This window comes from Limulus polyphemus, unplaced genomic scaffold (assembly GCF_000517525.1).
Source record: "Limulus polyphemus unplaced genomic scaffold, Limulus_polyphemus-2.1.2 Scaffold200, whole genome shotgun sequence".
Classification (NCBI taxonomy): Eukaryota; Metazoa; Arthropoda; class Merostomata; order Xiphosura; family Limulidae; genus Limulus; species Limulus polyphemus.
Genome location: NW_013665810.1, coordinates 867,379 through 878,321, shown reverse-complemented (window position 1 = coordinate 878,321; position 10,943 = coordinate 867,379). Strand labels below are relative to the sequence as shown.

The 10,943-nt window shown below is 33.8% G+C and overlaps 1 long non-coding RNA gene across 1 annotated transcript; it reads left to right on the top strand.

Moving 5' to 3' along the window:
• Positions 1–869: 869 nt before the first annotated feature.
• LOC111085010 lies at positions 870–6,744 on the top strand. The gene is made up of 3 exons (XR_002609872.1): positions 870–952; positions 4,158–4,233; positions 6,482–6,744. It is a non-coding gene; the product is annotated as an uncharacterized LOC111085010 (long non-coding RNA).
• Positions 6,745–10,943: the final 4,199 nt, after the last annotated feature.

Here is a 10,943-nt window from a genome sequence, read left to right as displayed (position 1 = left end):
CTAAACTTTACATATTATATAGGCTACACTAACGTGACGTTTAGGCGGTTCGTTTAACTATTATACGTGATGTACATGTTGTTGTTTTTTTTTTGGGGGGGGGGGGGTAATGAAAGTGTTCCAAAACACAACATTAATTTCTTGACGACCTAATACACAATCTACAACCCCAGAAGGATGAAGACTTTGTGAAAAGCTCAAAGTTTAGCTGGTTGAATCATTTATTGTATGTTTTATTAAAGTTATTGAACTTATTGAAACTTAAATGTTCCATACCCCAAATAATTGTGCTCAAAGAATGCCCTCTTTCCTCTTCCCAGTGGCTCAGCGGTAAGTCTGAATAGGGCTTACATTGCTAAAAGCCGGGTTTCGATTCTTGTGGTAAACACAGCTCAGATAGCCCATGTGCAGCGTTGCGCATAACAACAAGCAAACAATAAACCCAAATGTTGCACTGCTATGTCGTCAAATTACGTTTCAAGAAATCGTTACTCTTCGGATTCTTTTTTTTTTAACTATGTTTTTTACTTTTTAATGCAGCCACATAATATTTCTATCAACGCATAGGGAATTACAAGACTTTCATGTCATTTAGCAATATTTATGTATGAATTTTAAATTATTGTATTGTCTTTATTGAGGTTAAATATTTTGTTACGAGCGAAATGTGTCTATGATTAATTTGATCACGATTTTCCTCTTTTTTTAAACAATTTCGTTAGAAAAAAAAACTTTCAAATATTTTACTACCAAAATCAGTCAAGTCTATTAAATGCCCACTAATATTATATATATATGTCCTTTACTAATTATTAATTTTCTTGGATGTATTTCTTTGAGCTTAGCTATTGGTATTTCTTTTCTTTCAGGCTTACGACATCTCTAAAGCTAAATCTGAGAAACTGGAGTTCAAAACATGGGAACAGTCTTTAACGTACAGGGAAATTTTCCGGTATGTACAAAATGTTGCTTTTAAAACAATAAACAAATTTTCATTAATAATTATTTATTCTCTTCGCTGTGAAAGAATGAAAAAGTACTAATGTTTAATGTACACAGAATGAAATATCAATAGTTAAGTAACAGGAAATTCACAGTTTTAATACGCAAATAAAAACCGTGACAAATCACAGACATATATATATATGTGTGTGTGTGATAATTTTTATCCCTGATAATCCTATATCAGCAGAAACATTTTTCAAACTAGTGTTAATGACAATGAAAGAATGATTTGTTACCGTTAAAAATACCTAAACAATTGAAATCGACAGGATCTATATTCCAAGAGTTTTTTATTGACCTAAATCAAAATGAAAATAAATGGATAAACAAAGAAAATTAGTTGAATTCGCAGCTTTAATTGTTGTATCTCTTTAGCTGTCTACATCACTCATGCTATACTTGATAGTTCAACTGTGGCGACCTCTATTAAAGGCTAAACCTTCTGGCTGATAATCTAATCAGCTGGTAATTTTTCCAACCCTCCAAAAAACGTCGAGTTTGTTTGTTTATAAGCGCAAAGATGCAAAATGAGCATTATAACCAACCAAGCTTACCGCTGAGCTACTAAAGAACCCCTAAAAATGAAACTTTAGATGGGTGTATTACAACCCTTCCCTTCCATATTTTTCAGCGAATGTCTGTGAATAATAAACTAGAGAATTTTAAAGCTAGTTAAGATTTTTGTCAGCAAATCTAATAAACAAGCAGAGTACAGCTTCTCCCATTAAAACTTTCTAAAACACCATTATTGTATAAAGGAATTTGTTCTGTTCTGAAGAGAAGAGCCACAGATGTAAGAAAACACCTTTATTGTATGAAGGCATTTGTTCTGAAGAGAAAACAATAAAGGTGTTTTCTGACATCTGTGGCTCTTCTCTTCAGAACAAATGCCTTTATACAATAAAGGTGTTTTCTGACATCTGTGGCTCTTCTCTTCAGAACAAATGCTTTTATACAATAAAGGTGTTTTCTGACATCTGTGGCTCTTCTCTTCAGAACAAATGTCTTTATACAATAAAGGTGTTTTCTGACATCTGTGGCTGTAAAAGCATTCGATCTGGAGAAATGAGTAAGAGATGTCAGAAAACACCTTTATTGTATAAAGGCATTTGTTCTGAAGAGAAGAGTCACAGATGTCAGAAAACACCTTTATTGTAAAAGGCATTCGATTTGGAGACATGAGTAACAGATGTCGGCAATATGGTTATTTATCAGTTAAAAGGAGACGAAAAACACCTATGAAAGCAAACAATAACAGTGTTAGAAATTATGAAACTAAAAAAAAAAGTCAATTCATATAAAAACGACCTAAAGACAGACTTCTATTGCCTTATTATCAATGACCTTGATCTTTGCTGGACAAGAACTGTGGCATAATTTTACGGTTGAACTTCAAGTGTTTACGGCAGTGTTTCTAGGTTATTTTGTTATATTGGAAGGACATTTTCTATGTTGATCCTAATTCGTACCTAAGTGGCATTAGTTTGAGTTGCTGTTAATTTATAACGCTAACATATAATATTACGTGTCCATCAGTTAATGTTTTATTTTATGGATACGTGTATTTGACTACTTACTAAACTAGGTATGAGTGAAACGTTAGGTATGAGTGAAACGTATCCTTCTAGTATTATTCAAAGAGAGTGGAGTAGAGAGTTTTAGGAACTAAATATATTGAGTGTCACGACGTGATTATTGCTCAAAGCCTGAGAATCGTATACGAGCGTCACATCTGATGTATAGGACAGGGTTAATTCTTATCCAGAATGAGGGCGTGAGCATGTGTGTGTTTTGTTATAGCAAAGCCACATCGGGCTGTCTGCTATGTCCATCGAAGGGGATCGATTCCCTGCTTGCAGAGTTGCAAATCCGAAGACTTACCGCTGTCCCACCGGAGGACCTCTGTGATAGAGCTCTGGATTTTGGAACTGATCATCAGGATTCGAATCTGTACGTAAGATACAACAAAAAATTCGCCGCAATTTAAGCTGCTCATGCGTCATAAGCGAGACAGCCAATCCCTTAGTGTAGGTGGTGGGCGGTAGAGAGGTTCTCATTGGCTGCCTTTCATCTGGTTAGTAGTTCAAAATTAGGGTTGGCAGTAGATATCCTTAATAGCTTTGCCATAAATACAAAATAAAATACTTATTCCGATGGTATAACTTTGTGGTTGTACTTCATCACATAAAGCCAAGTGTCTTTCGTGTATAATGTGTGTTTTACTTAATTCATTACTAGGTGGCGGTAATTTAGGTGTATCTGAAATATTTTTATCCATGTATTTTATAATTTTCTTGCATAACAATGACGTATACGTATATTTTTAGAAAATATCATATTTTCAATCATTATATTAGCTACTGATGAAGCTTAACAAACACGGATCTGTTAAACCTAGATTTTGAAATAGAAAATTATTTTTTTAAATGTCATTGAAGTAAGGTATTCAACCTACAATTATACTGCGTGAGTCTTACATATAACATTTTTTCTCATATCCCGATAAAAGTAGTAAAGTGAATGGCTCAAACGCATAATGCTGTGATTCCAATATCATCATATATTAACATAATACTCTTAAGTCTGAATTGGTTCACATGAAAACAGACTCTGTGTGAAATTCTTTAAGACGTTCAGCGACAAAAGAGTAAATTATACCACAAGTAACATATCATACTTTGTCTTTACGCATACGGCTGTGAGAACTTTTGTGATAATGATCTAACCATGGGCGTCCGCGGAGGGGGGTCACTTCCCCCCTGGAAAATGAGAAACATGATTCTTTCTTTATTCATTCACCATATATATGAACTTCTTATTCACTTCACAAAGCCCCCCCCCCCCAGTGGCACAGTGGTATGTCTGCGGACTTACAACGCTAGAAACCGGGTTTCGATATTCCTGATGGGCAGAGCACAGATAGCCCATTGTGTAGCTTTCTGCTTAACTTCAAACAAACAAACACTTCACAATTTCACATTACTTTGCCCCCCGGAAAAATTTCTGCGGACGCCCGTGGATCTATCCTTTTCCTCTATTTTAGTTTCGTGAGATAGTGCTTAGACATTTTTTTTTTTAGAAATCTGCGTTATTCGCCGAGAAACATTTTTAACGAATATTATCTTGACCAGATATTAAGTGTTATGTTTCAGACAAAACCATTCCAAAGTGAAGGTATTTTACTCCACGATGGAACACACTATCTACCAACAACGACCTCTATTGGAGGTAACTTGTTTTTGTTTTTTCTACAAGTTTAACGTTTTCGTCTGTTTATTTAAACCAGTTCATCAATGTTTACTTTGTTACGCATTGTCCTGGTTAGTAGCCTACCAGATAACTTAATTATTTTCTTTATATAACCAGATACTAATTAGTTTCATTTTAAATTTTGGCTGCGTGTCCTGAGAAGGGCTATTTCTATGTGCTGCGTTATCCACTAGATTGAATTGGCCTCCGTTTAGAATTTGAATCAACTAAATATTTAAATGTTTTCATGGGGGTATCTATGTAATCAACTAAACATTTAAATGTTTTCAAGGGGGGTATTTATGTAATCAACTAAACATTTAAATGTTTTCAAGAGGGGTATCTATGTAATCAACTAAATATTTAAATGTTTTCATGGGGGTATCTGTGTAATCAACTAAACATTTAAATGTTTTCAAGGGGGGTATTTATGTAATCAACTAAACATTTAAATGTTTTCAAGAGGGGTATCTATGTAATCAACTAAATATTTAAATGTTTTCAAGGGGGTATCTATGTAATCAACTAAACATTTAAATGTTTTCAAGAGGGGTATCTATGTAATCAACTAAATATTTAAATGTTTTCAAGAAGGGTGTCTATGTTTTGCTTGCTTCTGGACTATATCGACTGAGTGTTATCAGTTACATTAACGTAGAGGGATTCTTTTACCTTTATTTCTCTCATGTGTGGTTCATATCCTATTTTTTAAGTATTCCAATTTATTTTATGGTCTTCTTCTCTAGCATGGTGGGCTATTGCAGACAGTTTGATATTACTTAGTCTTATATGTCTGTTATGCCCCCGAGTTCGAATGTTTTTGGTCTTTTCGTTTCTCCAGTGTATTGAAATTCACATTCACAAGTAATGCTATATATAGTGTTAGGTCCGTAGATGGTTTGGTGTGCACAAGTATGATCATGTCGTATTGCGGCTTCTGAATAATGTTCTAACTTGTATGCTGTTTATGTTTTCAGAGAACCACGGACACAGAGAAATATGCAATTAACTGTGCTATGGAAAAAGTAGTCTTGTTTATGTTTTCGGGGAACCACTGACGCAGAGAAATATGCATTTAACTGTGTTATGGAAAAGTAGTCTTGTTTATGTTTTCAGAGAACCACTGATACAAAGAAATATGCATTTAACTGTGTTATGGAAAAGTAGTCTTGTTTATGTTTTCAGAGAACCACGGACACAGAGAAATATGCAATTAACTGTGCTATGGAAAAAGTAGTCTTGTTTATGTTTTCAGAGAACCACTGACACAGAGAAATATGCAATTAACTGTACTATGGAAAAAGTAGTCTTGTTTATGTTTTCAGAGAACCACTGACACAGAGAAATATGCATTTAACTGTGTTATGGGAAAAGTAGTCTTGTTTATGTTTTCGGAGAACCACTGACAGAGAGAAATATGCATTTAACTGTGTTATGGAAAAAGTAGTCTTGTTTATGTTTTCGGAGAACCACTGACACAGAGAAATATGCATTTAACTGTGTTATGGAAAAGTAGTCTTGTTTGTGAATTTTAGGTAAATCGTAGATGTGTGGGGTGGTGCTGTGGGGTACTCTTAGCTGTTTGTCCATTTATGTTAATTACTTCTAAATGGGGGGGGGGGGGGAGGAAGACTCCAGTCGAGACACAGAAATAATCAGATCTTCCCTGACGAAGGTAGCAGATAAGCAGCCGAAACGTGGGATAAACTAATTAGTATCTAGTTATATAACAATATAGTTACTAATTAATAATTTAGATTTAAGTGAGCGTATACAACACTAACCATGATAAATATTGAGTTCCTAAGCTTTGATCCGAGTGTCTTATTTATACAGTTTTCTTATTACCAACTAAATAATTATTTTCCTCATTAATCACAAATCAACCATATTTGATTTGTGCGTTTTGAAAGATGATATGCCTAAAGATTGTATTTGAAGCGTATTATATAACCTTCGAGAAATTAAACTGTTGGTTGTCTGAAGTTAGAACTAGATTATTCTTTTCCTAAAATAAAAGTAAAATAGTGAGAGTGGACTGTTTATGTATAAAAAGCCCCCCAGTAGCATAGCGGTATGTCTGCGGACTTACAACGCTAGAAACCGGGTTTCGATACCCGTGGTGGGCAGAGCACAGATAGCCCATTGTGTAGCTTTGTGCATAAATTCAAACAAAAAAAAACAACAAATGTATAGAAATTATTTAAACGTTTCTTTTATATTATAGGGGAGTGAAATGTTTGGTCAGCTTGGAGGAATAATGGGACTCTGGCTAGGAGTTTCCCTTCTTACAATTGTCGAGTGGACAGAGGGCGTTTATATTTTCCTAAAACTCTTCTTGCTTAGGAAGACATCTCCGAAACAGTGACAGATACGGTGTTTCGGCTGTGTACGTTTTCAAACTATCACACATATTATTATTAGTAGTAGTAGCTGTCATGCAAGTTGTATTACCAAACACGATAATATTGCTTTAAAAACTCTGCATGGTGGATTAATGCTTTTTTTTATAACTAGTAGTTTCTTGTATTGCTTAGTCATGTATTTTACTGTGCTGTAAATCACTTTCTCATTATTAAAACTACTTTCAATATTTTGTTTGTGTTTATATACGAAATCACTTTTTTTATATATTAGCAGACCACACATTAAGTTGTGAGAAAGGCTCATTGAGTTCAAAAATGAGCTGACAATGGAAATATTTACTCCGTTGCTTTCATTTTCAGTGTATATGAAAAATAAGCGTAAAAGCATTAAATCAAACTTAAAGATCTATGGTAGCAGAAAGACCACTTTTCTATCAGCGTCTTGCTTTTCATTTAGTTCTTTCACTGAGGTAGCACTTGCCCTAATTATAACCCTCTCAGTCGTATAACTGTTTCAATACCTATTAACCCTTCGGTCCCGCTTATCATTCGTTATTGCCTTGAAATAGTTGATTTCTAAAACGAAATTCACGGCTTTTTGGTAACCATATTGATCGTTAATTTACAAGGGCTATCTGCGCTAGCCGTAACTAATTTAGCAGTGTAAGACTAGAGGGAAGGCAGCTAGTCATCACCACCCACCGCCAACTCTTGGGCTACTCTTTTACCAACGAATAGTGGGATTGACCGTCACATTATAACGACCCCACGGCTGAAAGGGCGAGCATGTTTGGTGGGATAGGGATTTGAACCCGCGACCCTCAGATTGCGAGTCGAGCGCCCTAACCACCTGGCCATGGCTTAGATTGTTATTCTCTGGTGATGAACAACGTAAAGACTTATCGTTGATTAGCAAAAGCACACAGCATATTCTTTGTTATCATAAGGGATAATTAACCAAATATTTTAAATAAAAAACCTAAAGTGTCATAAACTTCAAATAAATTCGCACACATTTATCACATATTTTTTTGAGTTGATATTTTGAAATTTGCCTAATGATGAGATAAAGTTCTCAAGTTTGAACTATAAATTTGACTAAAACACAAAAAGAATATGTATGTTAGCTAATGATTTGAAAGTATGTGATTTTTATGGTGATTGATCTTATGCGCTTACACTATTATAGCTTATATTAATATATTTCTTGAGCCATCATTTCAGATATTTTTCTCAAAATAAAGTACAAACGATAGTGTTGTTTGGTGTGTTTATTGCACAAGAAAAATGCAATAAAATCAGACATTCAGTATGTCACCTTTCCTAATTACAGTTGAATTTGTTTTCTTAAATAATTAACAAACATGAACTTCAATAATATAGGCTTACAATAACAATAATATTCTGAAAATCTAACAATCTGGCTAAGTAAATAATAATATAAGTCGTGACTTTAGTTGCATAATTAACACGGTTTAATTCTAGACCAGTGCAAAAACTAAATGTTCACAGGATATATTTCAAAACTAAATAACTTTGACTTTCATAACATATTATAGTAATATTGATCATCATCTTAAAAAAATTAACATTTTTTCATTTTAGTAATAATTTCTTTTATATGAGCGTTTTCTGATTATAATCAACTTAATTTCCGCTGTCTGTCGGGAAACACGATAAATTCTTACTATTAACTCTTATTCTTATTATAATGGATCAATGGCATGGCAGTCTATATATTTATCTATATAACAGAGATAACAAATAAGTAGTGCCATCTATTGTGCTGAAATACAACAAGAACTCAATGTCAGGAGTGGTGATTCAGGCTTATGAAATGTGGCGTTATCTATTGAATGGCACCACAAACAAAAATCCATAAAAAAAATTCACACTTTGAGTATTCAATATTCAGACAATTAGAAAATTAGGTATGGTATGTGTAACAGCCATTTCTTTATAACAGAACACAGTTATAAATAGAAGTACTCTCCTCACAACAAGAATACAACTTTTACCATGACTGTGCGTGAGGGTTTGATTATATCTTTATTGATGTAATTTTTAAATGTAGTGCTAAAAACTGGAGTTCTTAAAAACTATTATTTTCTAAATAAACGGTACTACTTTTAATATATAAAAACATTACAGTTTATATCAGTAAAATTTATGAAATATTTGAGCTCTGTAAATTGAATCATTTTGACGCAATGAGTTGCGTATGACTAAAGAGCGCAATCCGAACACTTTTCCTGTGCACTACTTCCCAGAAAAAACAACAACTTTTGACAATGATGTATGAATACTACTATTTCTACAAAATATCTCGTTCTGTTACAAATTAATTCTTCAAAGCCACATACAAACTAAAACCTCAATTTAGCAAATTCCATAATTACAGTAACCTAACTCGAACTTTTACAGTGTAGTAATCCAGAATAAATATTATCGAAACACAGTCTACAATATCATAAACTGTATTTATTTTTTAGTGAAAACCTATTCAATGGACTATTTACGCTCTATCCAACGCAGGGAAAAGAACCTCGGATTTTTGTGCTGTCTTTATGCTCCAAAAACACAATAAACGTCTTGGAAAGTGTTAGATATACACGACCGTTCATTTTAAGCTTAACGTGAGAGTATTTAATTCATATAGTGCGAATGTTAAAGTAACTTATTTTTAGAAACGATTGTTATGACAAGTTTGCTTACATAAATGTTTAAGAATTATTTGTTGTGTAGTTCAATTGTTGTGAATTGACATCATGTTTTTGGAACCTTCTGAATTTTTCTCGTTGCTTTAATTGAGTATTGTTGCGTCATATATTATCTATTAGGGTGTAGAAAGTTCTAGATTGGTGTCGAGAGTATATCTATATATACTTGTCGAAAAATTAGTAAAAAAAAAAAGAGAGAGATAGAAATAGACTAGATGACAATGAATTTGACCATAAAGAGTGTATAGTGGCGAATTTTAAAGTGTAATAATCGCAGACTATATTGTAATAACAAAGTAGAGAAGAATAATTTGTCTTGTCAATTGAGTTTTAAAGTAACTGAACCAGCTCTGGATTGAACTATGGTGATTAACTGTGTAGCGTACATTTGTATATACGTTTGACTTGGTGTAATATATTATTTTAAAACAATTGGACTGTGCGCTGTTTGTTTATCATTGAAATTTATTGCTAACAAGTTACAAACACCTACTGTAAAGAATTGCGGCCCTATAAAACCTAAAAGAAAGGTGAGGCAAACATGATAATTTCCAACTTGTTATAGATTGTTTAAATACCCGATTTACATGTCAGTGGGACAGTTTCACTTTAAAAATACACTGTAAATTTCGAATGGCTAACTCCGATATTTAGGTAACGTTTCAGAGTGTAACATAAAATACAAGTCTAGATATTTCAGGAAATACGAAATTTCAAAAGTGTCGTTTTCTGGAAAATGAGTCCATTTTACACGATGTTCGACAAGCAAAAAAACCTTAGTTATGAATTATTAAGCACCAATATCGCCTAATTGTACAAAGCTGGCACATTTGGAAACGTGTTTGTTTTCTGATATTGAGAGTTCATTGCAGATATTTTTTTTTATTTTCAGCTGATACCGCATAGTTGCTTCAATAAGTGATCAGAAGTTGAATCCTTGGATCTTCATTGAATATCCTGACAAGTTGGGGTAGATGTGTATATGTTATTTGTTCTAGCTCGAGTTGATGAAGACATTTGTTTCCCGTTTTCATCGATTTTGCGTTGCTTTATTTGTTGCTAAGCTACACAATGAACTATCTGTGCTATGCCCACCAGGGGTATCGAAACCCGATTTTTAGCGCTGTAAACCTTCAGACTTACCGCTGAGCCACTGGGCGTGGGGATTTGCGTTGCTGCTACCTCGTTTATTTGTGATAAGCAGGATCAATGATGAATTCACCAGATTTGGGTAAATTAGTAACAGCTAGTTTAATCATCTTAGCATGTCCTTCAATATCTTTCAATCCTAATGTTGCATTTCCGCTGTTTACAATGCTGAAAAAATGACTAGAATTATCATTGATATCAATGCGTTACGCAAGTCTTCCATACTTCTTTTTCGGTTGTTTCCCTTTCATTAGAATTGAATGCTCTCTATATCTTTGTCTTCCGCAACGAGAACACTCCCAACAAGTAAACACATCACTACCTTTACACCCATCACGAGAACATTCCAAACAATTAAAACACATCACTATCTCACTGATTTGTTTGTAGTTAAGCATAAAACTACACAATAGCCTATTTGTGCTCTGCCAACCACGGGTATCGAAGCCCGGTT